At 49.0% G+C, this 16,529-nt stretch overlaps 8 non-coding genes across 8 annotated transcripts; all 8 read right to left on the bottom strand.

The window, feature by feature from the left end:
- Positions 1-1,050: 1,050 nt before the first annotated feature.
- Positions 1,051-1,169, bottom strand: LOC126102868 (5S ribosomal RNA). Its single transcript, XR_007523128.1, has one exon. It is a non-coding gene; the product is annotated as a 5S ribosomal RNA (ribosomal RNA).
- Positions 1,170-2,461: 1,292 nt separating this feature from the next.
- Positions 2,462-2,580, bottom strand: LOC126102867 (5S ribosomal RNA). Its single transcript, XR_007523127.1, has one exon. It is a non-coding gene; the product is annotated as a 5S ribosomal RNA (ribosomal RNA).
- Positions 2,581-3,873: 1,293 nt separating this feature from the next.
- On the bottom strand, positions 3,874-3,992 carry LOC126102866 (5S ribosomal RNA). The gene has a single exon (XR_007523126.1). It is a non-coding gene; the product is annotated as a 5S ribosomal RNA (ribosomal RNA).
- Positions 3,993-5,284: 1,292 nt separating this feature from the next.
- LOC126102865 (5S ribosomal RNA) lies at positions 5,285-5,403 on the bottom strand. The gene has a single exon (XR_007523125.1). It is a non-coding gene; the product is annotated as a 5S ribosomal RNA (ribosomal RNA).
- Positions 5,404-6,695: 1,292 nt separating this feature from the next.
- Positions 6,696-6,814, bottom strand: LOC126102864 (5S ribosomal RNA). The gene has a single exon (XR_007523124.1). It is a non-coding gene; the product is annotated as a 5S ribosomal RNA (ribosomal RNA).
- A 1,292-nt stretch (positions 6,815-8,106) lies between these two features.
- LOC126102861 (5S ribosomal RNA) lies at positions 8,107-8,225 on the bottom strand. Its single transcript, XR_007523122.1, has one exon. It is a non-coding gene; the product is annotated as a 5S ribosomal RNA (ribosomal RNA).
- Positions 8,226-9,517: 1,292 nt separating this feature from the next.
- On the bottom strand, positions 9,518-9,636 carry LOC126102860 (5S ribosomal RNA). Its single transcript, XR_007523121.1, has one exon. It is a non-coding gene; the product is annotated as a 5S ribosomal RNA (ribosomal RNA).
- Positions 9,637-10,928: 1,292 nt separating this feature from the next.
- Positions 10,929-11,047, bottom strand: LOC126102859 (5S ribosomal RNA). The gene has a single exon (XR_007523120.1). It is a non-coding gene; the product is annotated as a 5S ribosomal RNA (ribosomal RNA).
- Positions 11,048-16,529: the final 5,482 nt, after the last annotated feature.

Here is a 16,529-nt window from a genome sequence, read left to right as displayed (position 1 = left end):
GACGCGCCTTGTTCCTGTTATCCGGCGCAGGGCTTGCGCGCGGCCGGGCGGCGGGGGCACTGCGCGGGGTGTTGCAGTGTCCTGCTGGACCGACGGAAGCTTTCTCACCTGCCTGACACACGCCGCGCTTCCAGATTTATGCGTAATTTGCGCGGTGCATTTGCATTCGCGCCTGTCCCCCCTCCCGTCCCGACTTGTCCCGACTTTGCTCGACTGCCGCTCGCTGCCGCTCGGGTCGCGGCCCATATGACAGCACAAGCACGAGAAACATCTGCGAGACGGGCGCGGGCCTGACCGGCGTGTCCGAGACGCCGTGGGCGGCCGTTCGGAGCTACTAGAGCAGCGCTGTGCCGTGCCATGGAAAGGTGCGAAACCAAGGACAGAAGACACAGAATTTTTGTTTACAAATTTGCACGTGTACACTGCTACAAAACAATAAGCCCGGACGTATTTCGGAACATTTCTGCCGCTTAATACTGTTTTGTTATTTCCAGAGACACTTTGGAAATCTTCCTTGGCACACGCTTCTTCAAACTGAGTTCCCTAATATCGTATCTTTTGTTTATTACAACAGATTTAAGTCATTGTGGAAACATCTTTGTCGCATCGGAAAGGTAGCGTGAAGAGACGGCTGGCAGGGCTGGCGACAAGAAAGCAAAATATGAAGACAGCCAGAGGTCCCAGGCAGTCGCCGATCCGAATACTAACGTTGTTGCTTAACTTGGGTGATGGCACGAGAACGGTTGGTTTTTTTTTATTTATTTATTTATTTAGTTACTTTTCGGAATTTAGCACTGCTGCGTAACAGTAGGCTCTGGCGCATTTCAAGAACACATCTGTCGATTGGTAGTGTTTTGTCATTTTCAACGAGTTCCTAGCACTCTTCCTTCGCGCATTCTTACTCAAACCGAGTTCATTACCGTAATTTCGTATCTTACGTTTAATACAGTACTTTAAAATGCTTGTGGAAGCATCTTTGTCGACACCTGAAAGTTATTATGAAAAGAGGCCTGGCAGGTGTAGCGACGTAAAAATGAAAAAATGAGAAAGAGCCAACAGCACGCGGTGTTCCCAGGCGGTCACCCATCCAAGTACTAACCGCGCCCGATGTTGCTTAACTTCGGTGATCGGACGAGAACCGGTGTAGTCAACATGGTATGGCCGTTGGCGTCCTTATACTGTAGCCGCACCACGGAGGAAGCATTCGCCTCTTCTCCCAACACACGCAATCGCCGCTTTCCGTGGCACATTTGACGCAAAGCGCGTCTTTCCACCTCGAAGGTGGCGCGGAGTGCGCGCTCGCCTCGGCGTCTCATAGGCGACTGCCGAACGTAGGTGAGACGCACAACACAGCTGCTCGATGCACCGCCTGTCATTCGTTTGGTGCGTGCGGCCTCCGACACCCACTGGCGACGCGCCTTGTTCCTGTTATCCGGCGCAGGGCTTGCGCGCGGCCGGGCGGCGGGGGCACTGCGCGGGGTGTTGCAGTGTCCTGCTGGACCGACGGAAGCTTTCTCACCTGCCTGACACACGCCGCGCTTCCAGATTTATGCGTAATTTGCGCGGTGCATTTGCATTCGCGCCTGTCCCCCCTCCCGTCCCGACTTGTCCCGACTTTGCTCGACTGCCGCTCGCTGCCGCTCGGGTCGCGGCCCATATGACAGCACAAGCACGAGAAACATCTGCGAGACGGGCGCGGGCCTGACCGGCGTGTCCGAGACGCCGTGGGCGGCCGTTCGGAGCTACTAGAGCAGCGCTGTGCCGTGCCATGGAAAGGTGCGAAACCAAGGACAGAAGACACAGAATTTTTGTTTACAAATTTGCACGTGTACACTGCTACAAAACAATAAGCCCGGACGTATTTCGGAACATTTCTGCCGCTTAATACTGTTTTGTTATTTCCAGAGACACTTTGGAAATCTTCCTTGGCACACGCTTCTTCAAACTGAGTTCCCTAATATCGTATCTTTTGTTTATTACAACAGATTTAAGTCATTGTGGAAACATCTTTGTCGCATCGGAAAGGTAGCGTGAAGAGACGGCTGGCAGGGCTGGCGACAAGAAAGCAAAATATGAAGACAGCCAGAGGTCCCAGGCAGTCGCCGATCCGAATACTAACGTTGTTGCTTAACTTGGGTGATGGCACGAGAACGGTTGGTTTTTTTTTATTTATTTATTTATTTAGTTACTTTTCGGAATTTAGCACTGCTGCGTAACAGTAGGCTCTGGCGCATTTCAAGAACACATCTGTCGATTGGTAGTGTTTTGTCATTTTCAACGAGTTCCTAGCACTCTTCCTTCGCGCATTCTTACTCAAACCGAGTTCATTACCGTAATTTCGTATCTTACGTTTAATACAGTACTTTAAAATGCTTGTGGAAGCATCTTTGTCGACACCTGAAAGTTATTATGAAAAGAGGCCTGGCAGGTGTAGCGACGTAAAAATGAAAAAATGAGAAAGAGCCAACAGCACGCGGTGTTCCCAGGCGGTCACCCATCCAAGTACTAACCGCGCCCGATGTTGCTTAACTTCGGTGATCGGACGAGAACCGGTGTAGTCAACATGGTATGGCCGTTGGCGTCCTTATACTGTAGCCGCACCACGGAGGAAGCATTCGCCTCTTCTCCCAACACACGCAATCGCCGCTTTCCGTGGCACATTTGACGCAAAGCGCGTCTTTCCACCTCGAAGGTGGCGCGGAGTGCGCGCTCGCCTCGGCGTCTCATAGGCGACTGCCGAACGTAGGTGAGACGCACAACACAGCTGCTCGATGCACCGCCTGTCATTCGTTTGGTGCGTGCGGCCTCCGACACCCACTGGCGACGCGCCTTGTTCCTGTTATCCGGCGCAGGGCTTGCGCGCGGCCGGGCGGCGGGGGCACTGCGCGGGGTGTTGCAGTGTCCTGCTGGACCGACGGAAGCTTTCTCACCTGCCTGACACACGCCGCGCTTCCAGATTTATGCGTAATTTGCGCGGTGCATTTGCATTCGCGCCTGTCCCCCCTCCCGTCCCGACTTGTCCCGACTTTGCTCGACTGCCGCTCGCTGCCGCTCGGGTCGCGGCCCATATGACAGCACAAGCACGAGAAACATCTGCGAGACGGGCGCGGGCCTGACCGGCGTGTCCGAGACGCCGTGGGCGGCCGTTCGGAGCTACTAGAGCAGCGCTGTGCCGTGCCATGGAAAGGTGCGAAACCAAGGACAGAAGACACAGAATTTTTGTTTACAAATTTGCACGTGTACACTGCTACAAAACAATAAGCCCGGACGTATTTCGGAACATTTCTGCCGCTTAATACTGTTTTGTTATTTCCAGAGACACTTTGGAAATCTTCCTTGGCACACGCTTCTTCAAACTGAGTTCCCTAATATCGTATCTTTTGTTTATTACAACAGATTTAAGTCATTGTGGAAACATCTTTGTCGCATCGGAAAGGTAGCGTGAAGAGACGGCTGGCAGGGCTGGCGACAAGAAAGCAAAATATGAAGACAGCCAGAGGTCCCAGGCAGTCGCCGATCCGAATACTAACGTTGTTGCTTAACTTGGGTGATGGCACGAGAACGGTTGGTTTTTTTTTTATTTATTTATTTATTTAGTTACTTTTCGGAATTTAGCACTGCTGCGTAACAGTAGGCTCTGGCGCATTTCAAGAACACATCTGTCGATTGGTAGTGTTTTGTCATTTTCAACGAGTTCCTAGCACTCTTCCTTCGCGCATTCTTACTCAAACCGAGTTCATTACCGTAATTTCGTATCTTACGTTTAATACAGTACTTTAAAATGCTTGTGGAAGCATCTTTGTCGACACCTGAAAGTTATTATGAAAAGAGGCCTGGCAGGTGTAGCGACGTAAAAATGAAAAAATGAGAAAGAGCCAACAGCACGCGGTGTTCCCAGGCGGTCACCCATCCAAGTACTAACCGCGCCCGATGTTGCTTAACTTCGGTGATCGGACGAGAACCGGTGTAGTCAACATGGTATGGCCGTTGGCGTCCTTATACTGTAGCCGCACCACGGAGGAAGCATTCGCCTCTTCTCCCAACACACGCAATCGCCGCTTTCCGTGGCACATTTGACGCAAAGCGCGTCTTTCCACCTCGAAGGTGGCGCGGAGTGCGCGCTCGCCTCGGCGTCTCATAGGCGACTGCCGAACGTAGGTGAGACGCACAACACAGCTGCTCGATGCACCGCCTGTCATTCGTTTGGTGCGTGCGGCCTCCGACACCCACTGGCGACGCGCCTTGTTCCTGTTATCCGGCGCAGGGCTTGCGCGCGGCCGGGCGGCGGGGGCACTGCGCGGGGTGTTGCAGTGTCCTGCTGGACCGACGGAAGCTTTCTCACCTGCCTGACACACGCCGCGCTTCCAGATTTATGCGTAATTTGCGCGGTGCATTTGCATTCGCGCCTGTCCCCCCTCCCGTCCCGACTTGTCCCGACTTTGCTCGACTGCCGCTCGCTGCCGCTCGGGTCGCGGCCCATATGACAGCACAAGCACGAGAAACATCTGCGAGACGGGCGCGGGCCTGACCGGCGTGTCCGAGACGCCGTGGGCGGCCGTTCGGAGCTACTAGAGCAGCGCTGTGCCGTGCCATGGAAAGGTGCGAAACCAAGGACAGAAGACACAGAATTTTTGTTTACAAATTTGCACGTGTACACTGCTACAAAACAATAAGCCCGGACGTATTTCGGAACATTTCTGCCGCTTAATACTGTTTTGTTATTTCCAGAGACACTTTGGAAATCTTCCTTGGCACACGCTTCTTCAAACTGAGTTCCCTAATATCGTATCTTTTGTTTATTACAACAGATTTAAGTCATTGTGGAAACATCTTTGTCGCATCGGAAAGGTAGCGTGAAGAGACGGCTGGCAGGGCTGGCGACAAGAAAGCAAAATATGAAGACAGCCAGAGGTCCCAGGCAGTCGCCGATCCGAATACTAACGTTGTTGCTTAACTTGGGTGATGGCACGAGAACGGTTGGTTTTTTTTTATTTATTTATTTATTTAGTTACTTTTCGGAATTTAGCACTGCTGCGTAACAGTAGGCTCTGGCGCATTTCAAGAACACATCTGTCGATTGGTAGTGTTTTGTCATTTTCAACGAGTTCCTAGCACTCTTCCTTCGCGCATTCTTACTCAAACCGAGTTCATTACCGTAATTTCGTATCTTACGTTTAATACAGTACTTTAAAATGCTTGTGGAAGCATCTTTGTCGACACCTGAAAGTTATTATGAAAAGAGGCCTGGCAGGTGTAGCGACGTAAAAATGAAAAAATGAGAAAGAGCCAACAGCACGCGGTGTTCCCAGGCGGTCACCCATCCAAGTACTAACCGCGCCCGATGTTGCTTAACTTCGGTGATCGGACGAGAACCGGTGTAGTCAACATGGTATGGCCGTTGGCGTCCTTATACTGTAGCCGCACCACGGAGGAAGCATTCGCCTCTTCTCCCAACACACGCAATCGCCGCTTTCCGTGGCACATTTGACGCAAAGCGCGTCTTTCCACCTCGAAGGTGGCGCGGAGTGCGCGCTCGCCTCGGCGTCTCATAGGCGACTGCCGAACGTAGGTGAGACGCACAACACAGCTGCTCGATGCACCGCCTGTCATTCGTTTGGTGCGTGCGGCCTCCGACACCCACTGGCGACGCGCCTTGTTCCTGTTATCCGGCGCAGGGCTTGCGCGCGGCCGGGCGGCGGGGGCACTGCGCGGGGTGTTGCAGTGTCCTGCTGGACCGACGGAAGCTTTCTCACCTGCCTGACACACGCCGCGCTTCCAGATTTATGCGTAATTTGCGCGGTGCATTTGCATTCGCGCCTGTCCCCCCTCCCGTCCCGACTTGTCCCGACTTTGCTCGACTGCCGCTCGCTGCCGCTCGGGTCGCGGCCCATATGACAGCACAAGCACGAGAAACATCTGCGAGACGGGCGCGGGCCTGACCGGCGTGTCCGAGACGCCGTGGGCGGCCGTTCGGAGCTACTAGAGCAGCGCTGTGCCGTGCCATGGAAAGGTGCGAAACCAAGGACAGAAGACACAGAATTTTTGTTTACAAATTTGCACGTGTACACTGCTACAAAACAATAAGCCCGGACGTATTTCGGAACATTTCTGCCGCTTAATACTGTTTTGTTATTTCCAGAGACACTTTGGAAATCTTCCTTGGCACACGCTTCTTCAAACTGAGTTCCCTAATATCGTATCTTTTGTTTATTACAACAGATTTAAGTCATTGTGGAAACATCTTTGTCGCATCGGAAAGGTAGCGTGAAGAGACGGCTGGCAGGGCTGGCGACAAGAAAGCAAAATATGAAGACAGCCAGAGGTCCCAGGCAGTCGCCGATCCGAATACTAACGTTGTTGCTTAACTTGGGTGATGGCACGAGAACGGTTGGTTTTTTTTTATTTATTTATTTATTTAGTTACTTTTCGGAATTTAGCACTGCTGCGTAACAGTAGGCTCTGGCGCATTTCAAGAACACATCTGTCGATTGGTAGTGTTTTGTCATTTTCAACGAGTTCCTAGCACTCTTCCTTCGCGCATTCTTACTCAAACCGAGTTCATTACCGTAATTTCGTATCTTACGTTTAATACAGTACTTTAAAATGCTTGTGGAAGCATCTTTGTCGACACCTGAAAGTTATTATGAAAAGAGGCCTGGCAGGTGTAGCGACGTAAAAATGAAAAAATGAGAAAGAGCCAACAGCACGCGGTGTTCCCAGGCGGTCACCCATCCAAGTACTAACCGCGCCCGATGTTGCTTAACTTCGGTGATCGGACGAGAACCGGTGTAGTCAACATGGTATGGCCGTTGGCGTCCTTATACTGTAGCCGCACCACGGAGGAAGCATTCGCCTCTTCTCCCAACACACGCAATCGCCGCTTTCCGTGGCACATTTGACGCAAAGCGCGTCTTTCCACCTCGAAGGTGGCGCGGAGTGCGCGCTCGCCTCGGCGTCTCATAGGCGACTGCCGAACGTAGGTGAGACGCACAACACAGCTGCTCGATGCACCGCCTGTCATTCGTTTGGTGCGTGCGGCCTCCGACACCCACTGGCGACGCGCCTTGTTCCTGTTATCCGGCGCAGGGCTTGCGCGCGGCCGGGCGGCGGGGGCACTGCGCGGGGTGTTGCAGTGTCCTGCTGGACCGACGGAAGCTTTCTCACCTGCCTGACACACGCCGCGCTTCCAGATTTATGCGTAATTTGCGCGGTGCATTTGCATTCGCGCCTGTCCCCCCTCCCGTCCCGACTTGTCCCGACTTTGCTCGACTGCCGCTCGCTGCCGCTCGGGTCGCGGCCCATATGACAGCACAAGCACGAGAAACATCTGCGAGACGGGCGCGGGCCTGACCGGCGTGTCCGAGACGCCGTGGGCGGCCGTTCGGAGCTACTAGAGCAGCGCTGTGCCGTGCCATGGAAAGGTGCGAAACCAAGGACAGAAGACACAGAATTTTTGTTTACAAATTTGCACGTGTACACTGCTACAAAACAATAAGCCCGGACGTATTTCGGAACATTTCTGCCGCTTAATACTGTTTTGTTATTTCCAGAGACACTTTGGAAATCTTCCTTGGCACACGCTTCTTCAAACTGAGTTCCCTAATATCGTATCTTTTGTTTATTACAACAGATTTAAGTCATTGTGGAAACATCTTTGTCGCATCGGAAAGGTAGCGTGAAGAGACGGCTGGCAGGGCTGGCGACAAGAAAGCAAAATATGAAGACAGCCAGAGGTCCCAGGCAGTCGCCGATCCGAATACTAACGTTGTTGCTTAACTTGGGTGATGGCACGAGAACGGTTGGTTTTTTTTTATTTATTTATTTATTTAGTTACTTTTCGGAATTTAGCACTGCTGCGTAACAGTAGGCTCTGGCGCATTTCAAGAACACATCTGTCGATTGGTAGTGTTTTGTCATTTTCAACGAGTTCCTAGCACTCTTCCTTCGCGCATTCTTACTCAAACCGAGTTCATTACCGTAATTTCGTATCTTACGTTTAATACAGTACTTTAAAATGCTTGTGGAAGCATCTTTGTCGACACCTGAAAGTTATTATGAAAAGAGGCCTGGCAGGTGTAGCGACGTAAAAATGAAAAAATGAGAAAGAGCCAACAGCACGCGGTGTTCCCAGGCGGTCACCCATCCAAGTACTAACCGCGCCCGATGTTGCTTAACTTCGGTGATCGGACGAGAACCGGTGTAGTCAACATGGTATGGCCGTTGGCGTCCTTATACTGTAGCCGCACCACGGAGGAAGCATTCGCCTCTTCTCCCAACACACGCAATCGCCGCTTTCCGTGGCACATTTGACGCAAAGCGCGTCTTTCCACCTCGAAGGTGGCGCGGAGTGCGCGCTCGCCTCGGCGTCTCATAGGCGACTGCCGAACGTAGGTGAGACGCACAACACAGCTGCTCGATGCACCGCCTGTCATTCGTTTGGTGCGTGCGGCCTCCGACACCCACTGGCGACGCGCCTTGTTCCTGTTATCCGGCGCAGGGCTTGCGCGCGGCCGGGCGGCGGGGGCACTGCGCGGGGTGTTGCAGTGTCCTGCTGGACCGACGGAAGCTTTCTCACCTGCCTGACACACGCCGCGCTTCCAGATTTATGCGTAATTTGCGCGGTGCATTTGCATTCGCGCCTGTCCCCCCTCCCGTCCCGACTTGTCCCGACTTTGCTCGACTGCCGCTCGCTGCCGCTCGGGTCGCGGCCCATATGACAGCACAAGCACGAGAAACATCTGCGAGACGGGCGCGGGCCTGACCGGCGTGTCCGAGACGCCGTGGGCGGCCGTTCGGAGCTACTAGAGCAGCGCTGTGCCGTGCCATGGAAAGGTGCGAAACCAAGGACAGAAGACACAGAATTTTTGTTTACAAATTTGCACGTGTACACTGCTACAAAACAATAAGCCCGGACGTATTTCGGAACATTTCTGCCGCTTAATACTGTTTTGTTATTTCCAGAGACACTTTGGAAATCTTCCTTGGCACACGCTTCTTCAAACTGAGTTCCCTAATATCGTATCTTTTGTTTATTACAACAGATTTAAGTCATTGTGGAAACATCTTTGTCGCATCGGAAAGGTAGCGTGAAGAGACGGCTGGCAGGGCTGGCGACAAGAAAGCAAAATATGAAGACAGCCAGAGGTCCCAGGCAGTCGCCGATCCGAATACTAACGTTGTTGCTTAACTTGGGTGATGGCACGAGAACGGTTGGTTTTTTTTTATTTATTTATTTATTTAGTTACTTTTCGGAATTTAGCACTGCTGCGTAACAGTAGGCTCTGGCGCATTTCAAGAACACATCTGTCGATTGGTAGTGTTTTGTCATTTTCAACGAGTTCCTAGCACTCTTCCTTCGCGCATTCTTACTCAAACCGAGTTCATTACCGTAATTTCGTATCTTACGTTTAATACAGTACTTTAAAATGCTTGTGGAAGCATCTTTGTCGACACCTGAAAGTTATTATGAAAAGAGGCCTGGCAGGTGTAGCGACGTAAAAATGAAAAAATGAGAAAGAGCCAACAGCACGCGGTGTTCCCAGGCGGTCACCCATCCAAGTACTAACCGCGCCCGATGTTGCTTAACTTCGGTGATCGGACGAGAACCGGTGTAGTCAACATGGTATGGCCGTTGGCGTCCTTATACTGTAGCCGCACCACGGAGGAAGCATTCGCCTCTTCTCCCAACACACGCAATCGCCGCTTTCCGTGGCACATTTGACGCAAAGCGCGTCTTTCCACCTCGAAGGTGGCGCGGAGTGCGCGCTCGCCTCGGCGTCTCATAGGCGACTGCCGAACGTAGGTGAGACGCACAACACAGCTGCTCGATGCACCGCCTGTCATTCGTTTGGTGCGTGCGGCCTCCGACACCCACTGGCGACGCGCCTTGTTCCTGTTATCCGGCGCAGGGCTTGCGCGCGGCCGGGCGGCGGGGGCACTGCGCGGGGTGTTGCAGTGTCCTGCTGGACCGACGGAAGCTTTCTCACCTGCCTGACACACGCCGCGCTTCCAGATTTATGCGTAATTTGCGCGGTGCATTTGCATTCGCGCCTGTCCCCCCTCCCGTCCCGACTTGTCCCGACTTTGCTCGACTGCCGCTCGCTGCCGCTCGGGTCGCGGCCCATATGACAGCACAAGCACGAGAAACATCTGCGAGACGGGCGCGGGCCTGACCGGCGTGTCCGAGACGCCGTGGGCGGCCGTTCGGAGCTACTAGAGCAGCGCTGTGCCGTGCCATGGAAAGGTGCGAAACCAAGGACAGAAGACACAGAATTTTTGTTTACAAATTTGCACGTGTACACTGCTACAAAACAATAAGCCCGGACGTATTTCGGAACATTTCTGCCGCTTAATACTGTTTTGTTATTTCCAGAGACACTTTGGAAATCTTCCTTGGCACACGCTTCTTCAAACTGAGTTCCCTAATATCGTATCTTTTGTTTATTACAACAGATTTAAGTCATTGTGGAAACATCTTTGTCGCATCGGAAAGGTAGCGTGAAGAGACGGCTGGCAGGGCTGGCGACAAGAAAGCAAAATATGAAGACAGCCAGAGGTCCCAGGCAGTCGCCGATCCGAATACTAACGTTGTTGCTTAACTTGGGTGATGGCACGAGAACGGTTGGTTTTTTTTTATTTATTTATTTATTTAGTTACTTTTCGGAATTTAGCACTGCTGCGTAACAGTAGGCTCTGGCGCATTTCAAGAACACATCTGTCGATTGGTAGTGTTTTGTCATTTTCAACGAGTTCCTAGCACTCTTCCTTCGCGCATTCTTACTCAAACCGAGTTCATTACCGTAATTTCGTATCTTACGTTTAATACAGTACTTTAAAATGCTTGTGGAAGCATCTTTGTCGACACCTGAAAGTTATTATGAAAAGAGGCCTGGCAGGTGTAGCGACGTAAAAATGAAAAAATGAGAAAGAGCCAACAGCACGCGGTGTTCCCAGGCGGTCACCCATCCAAGTACTAACCGCGCCCGATGTTGCTTAACTTCGGTGATCGGACGAGAACCGGTGTAGTCAACATGGTATGGCCGTTGGCGTCCTTATACTGTAGCCGCACCACGGAGGAAGCATTCGCCTCTTCTCCCAACACACGCAATCGCCGCTTTCCGTGGCACATTTGACGCAAAGCGCGTCTTTCCACCTCGAAGGTGGCGCGGAGTGCGCGCTCGCCTCGGCGTCTCATAGGCGACTGCCGAACGTAGGTGAGACGCACAACACAGCTGCTCGATGCACCGCCTGTCATTCGTTTGGTGCGTGCGGCCTCCGACACCCACTGGCGACGCGCCTTGTTCCTGTTATCCGGCGCAGGGCTTGCGCGCGGCCGGGCGGCGGGGGCACTGCGCGGGGTGTTGCAGTGTCCTGCTGGACCGACGGAAGCTTTCTCACCTGCCTGACACACGCCGCGCTTCCAGATTTATGCGTAATTTGCGCGGTGCATTTGCATTCGCGCCTGTCCCCCCTCCCGTCCCGACTTGTCCCGACTTTGCTCGACTGCCGCTCGCTGCCGCTCGGGTCGCGGCCCATATGACAGCACAAGCACGAGAAACATCTGCGAGACGGGCGCGGGCCTGACCGGCGTGTCCGAGACGCCGTGGGCGGCCGTTCGGAGCTACTAGAGCAGCGCTGTGCCGTGCCATGGAAAGGTGCGAAACCAAGGACAGAAGACACAGAATTTTTGTTTACAAATTTGCACGTGTACACTGCTACAAAACAATAAGCCCGGACGTATTTCGGAACATTGCGTCGCTATGAAATACTGCAGGTTGTAACATTATGTGATTGTCTTATCGTTTTAAATCATTCACTAATCGAGCAGTCGCTCGGCAACAGCTATAGTTAGCAAATAATGTTGCGAGTATGTGAAAGGTGAACGTCCTGTGACGTAACTTGTTTATTGTCGATGCGCCGTCAGAGATGCAGTGAGTTATTGACTTTGAAAACCGCGGCGCGAAAAACGGACAGAAGAAGAACACTTTTACACATTTTGTTTTTGATGTACGAGATATTCTCGATGAACAGTTACTTATTCTTCTTCTCTTGTCTCCTGTAACTTGTGTCGGACGCGCATGTCTTTCCGCCGTATTATTATTGTTAAAATTAATATTGTTGTAGAGTAAAGTAAATGAGTAATACTAAAAGTGCCTAGCAGTAGAATTATTGTGCGACGTGTACGTGAAAACGTCGAAGGAATTGTTTTCATTAAGATAAGTGCCAGTCAAAACGGCATCCATGTTAAATCCTTCATTGCAGTGTAAGTTCGTCTATTAATTGCCATAAATTCAGACTTAAATGGAACTGGTGTATGGACTATTTATTTAACATAGAATCTATGTCTCACTCCTTCATGAAGTTATTTAATTTTCTTTATGTTTCTGCCAAATAGAGAGTTCACAGTCACGAATTCTTTCGTCGAGTTCGGACGGAAGTTGCATGCGGCGAAATACTTTCTCCGCGCCATATTCTACTGGTAAATGCATGATAAACTACGGTCCATTAGGAAATTCATGTTGAGCTATCCAAAATAATTATATTTTGAATAGGCATTTACTCTCCTATGCAATGCAACTTCCGACTGATCAGACGATGAACGGGGACATTTATAACTGTATGTTTATGTATACACATTATGTAAACATATCGTTATAAGGTTCTATGCCTTCTCAATCTAAATCGAGGAACGTTTCTATGGCAACGACCGAATCTTATATTAAGGGGCGAGTATCTCTTTTCGGATGCACTATTCCTTCTTTATTACATCCGTCCATCCCTCACAATGACGAAATAACACAGAAATTGCGTCGCTATGAAATACTATAGGTTCTATGCCTTCTGTTTCTAAATCGAGGAACGTTTCTATGCAAACGACAGGATCTAATATTGGGAGGCGAGTATCTCCTTTCGGATGCACTATTCCTTCTTTATTGCATCCGTCGATCACTGACAATGACGAATTAACACAGAAATTGCGTCGCTATGAAATACGATAGGTTCTATGCCTTCTCTTTCTAAATCGATTGACGTTTCTATGGCAAAGACAGGATCTTATATTGGGAGGCGAGTATCTCTTTTCGGATGCACTATTCCTTCTTTATAGCATCCGTCGATCGCTCACAAAGACGAATTAACACAGAAATTGCGTCGCTATGAAATACTATAGGTTCTATGCCTTCTCATTCTAAGTCGAGGAGCGTTTCTATGACAACGACAGGATCTTCTATTGGGAGGCGAGTATCTTTTTTCGGATGCACTATTCCTTCTTAATTACATCCGTCGATACCTCACAATGACGATGTAACACAGAAATTGCGTCGCTATGAAATACTATAGGTTCTATGCCTTCTCTATCTAAATCGAGGTACGTTTCTATGGCAACGACAGGATCTTCTATTGGGAGGCGAGTATCTCTTTTCGGATGCACTATTCCTTCTTTATTACATCCGTCCATCCCTCACAATGACGAATTAACACAGAAATTGCGTCGCTATGAAATACTATAGGTTCTATGCCTTCTATTTCTAAATCGAGGTACGTTTCTAAGCAAACAACAGGATCTTATATAGGGAGGCGAGTATCTCCTTTCGGATGCACTATTCCTTCTTTATTGCATCCGTCGATCCCTCAGAATGACGAATTAGCACAGAAATTGCGTCGCTATGATATACTATAGGTTCTATGCCTTCTCTTTCTAAATCGAGGGACGTCTCTATGGCAACGAGAGGATCTTCTATTGGGAGGCGAGTATCTCCATTAGGATGCACTATTCCTTCTTTATTGCATCCGTCGATGCCTCACAATGACGAAATAACACAGAAATTGCGTCGCTCTGAAGTACTGTAGGTTCTATGCCTTCTCTTTCTAAATCGACGAACGTTTCTATGGCAACGACAGGATCTTCAATTGGGAGGCGAGTATCTCCTTTCGGATATACTATTCCTTCTTTATTACATCCGTCGATCCCTCACAATGACGAAGTAACACAGAAATTGCGTCGCTATGAAATATTACAGGTTCTATGCATTCTCTTTCTAAATCGAGGAACGTTTCTATGGCAAACACAGGATCTTATATTGGGAAGCGTGCATCTCATTTAGGATGCACTATTCCTTCTCTATTGCATTCGTCCATCCCTCACAATGTCGAATTAACAAAGAAATTGCGTCGCTGAGAAATACTACAGGTTCTATGCCTTCTCATTCTAAATCGAGGAACGTTTCTATGGCAACGACATGATCTTCTATTGGGAGGCGAGTATCTCCATTAGGATGCACTATTCCTTCTGTATTGCATCCGTCGATCACTCCCAATGACGAATTAACACAGAAATTGCGTCGCTATGAAATACGATAGATTCTATGCCTTCTCTTTCTAAATCGATTAACGTTTCTATGGCACCGACAGGATCTTATATTGGGAGGCGAGTATCTCTTTTAGGATGCACTATTCCTTCTTTATTGCATTCGTCCATCCCTCACAATGACGAATTAACAGAGAAATTGCGTCGCTATGAAATACTACAGGTTGTAACATTATGTGATTGTCTTATCATTTTAAATCATTCACTAATCGAGCAGTCGCTCAGCAACAGCTACAGTTAGCAAATAATGTTCCGAGTATGTGAAAGGTGACCGTCCTGTGACGTAACTTGTTTATTGTCGAGGCGCTGTCAGAGATGCAGTGAGTTATTGACTTTGAAAACCGCGGCGCGAAAAACGGTCAGAAGAAGAACACTTTTACACATTTTGTTTTTGATGTACGAGATATTCTCGATGAACAGTTACTCATTCTTCTTCTCTTGTCTCCTGTAACTTGTGTTGGACGCGCATGTCTTTCCGCCGTATTATTATTGTTAAAATTAATATTGTTGTAGTGTAAAGTAAATGAGTAATACTAAAAGTGCCTAGCAGTAGATTTATTGTGCGACGTGTATGTGAAACGTCGAAGGAATTGTTTTCATTAAGATAAGTGCCAGTCAAAACGGCATCCATGTTAAATCCTTCATTGCAGTGTAAGTTCGTCTATTAATTGCCATAAATTCAGACTTAAATGGAACTGGTGTATGGACTATTTATTTAATATAGAATCTATGTCTCACTCCTACATGAAGTTATTTAATTTTCTTTATGTTTCTGCCAAATAGAGAGTTCACAGTCACGAATTCTTTCGTCGAGTTCGGACGGAAGTTGCATGCGGCGAAATACTTTCTCCGCGCCATATTCTACTGGTAAATGCATGATAAACTACGGTCCATTAGGAAATTCATGTTGAGCTATCCAAAATAATTATATTTTGAATAGGCATTTACTCTCCTATGCAATGCAACTTCCGACTGATCAGACGATGAACGGGGACATTTATAACTGTATGTTTATGTATACACATTATGTAAACATATCGTTATAAGGTTCTATGCCTTCTCATTCTAAATCGAGGAACGTTTCTGAGGCAACGACAGAATCTTATATTGGGGGGCGAGTATCTCTTTTCGGATGCACTATTCCTTCTTTATTGCATCCGTCGATAACTCACAATGACGAAATAACACAGAAATTGCGTCGCTATGAAATACTATAGGTTCTATGCCTTCTCATTCTAAGTCGAGGAGCGTTTCTATGACAACGACAGGATCTTCTATTGGGAGGCGAGTATCTCTTTTCGGATGCACTATTCCTTCTTAATTACATCCGTCGATACCTCACAATGACGAAGTAACACAGAAATTGCGTCGCTATGAAATACTATAGGTTCTATGCCTTCTCTATCTAAATCGAGGTACGTTTCTATGGCAACGACAGGATCCTCTATTGGGAGGCGAGTATCTCTTTTCGGATGCACTATTCCTTCTTTATTACATCCGTCCATCCCTCACAATGACGAATTAACACAGAAATTGCGTCGCTATGAAATACTATAGGTTCTATGCCTTCTATTTCTAAATCGAGGTACGTTTCTATGCAAACAACTGGATCTTATATTGGGAGGCGAGTATCTCCTTTCGGATGCACTATTCCTTCTTTATTGCATCCGTCGATCCCTCACAATGACGAATTAGCACAGAAATTGCGTCGCTATGATATACTATAGGTTCTATGTCTTCTCTTACTAAATCGAGGGACGTCTCTATGGCAACGAGAGGATATTCTATTGGGAATCGAGTATCTCCATTAGGATGCACTATTCCTTCTTTATTGCAACCGTCGATCCCTCACAATGACGAATTAACACAGAAGTTGCGTCGCTATGAAGTACTATAGGTTCTATGCGTTTTCTTTCTAAATCCACGAACGTTTCTGAGGCAACGACAGAATCTTATATTGGGGGGCGAGTATCTCTTTTCGGATGCACTATTCCTTCTTTATTGCATCCGTCGATCCCTCACAATGACGAAATAACACAGAAATTGCGTCGCTATGAAATACTATAGGTTCTATGCCTTCTGATTCTAAGTCGAGTAGCGTTTCTATGACAACGACAGGATCTTCTATTGGGAGGCGAGTATCTCTTTTCGGATGCACTATTCC

The sequence above is a fragment of the Schistocerca cancellata genome, chromosome 9 (assembly GCF_023864275.1).
Source record: "Schistocerca cancellata isolate TAMUIC-IGC-003103 chromosome 9, iqSchCanc2.1, whole genome shotgun sequence".
NCBI classification, from domain to species: domain Eukaryota; kingdom Metazoa; phylum Arthropoda; class Insecta; order Orthoptera; family Acrididae; genus Schistocerca; species Schistocerca cancellata.
Note: the sequence above shows the minus strand (reverse complement) of the source record. Positions and strands in the feature narration are given on the sequence as shown.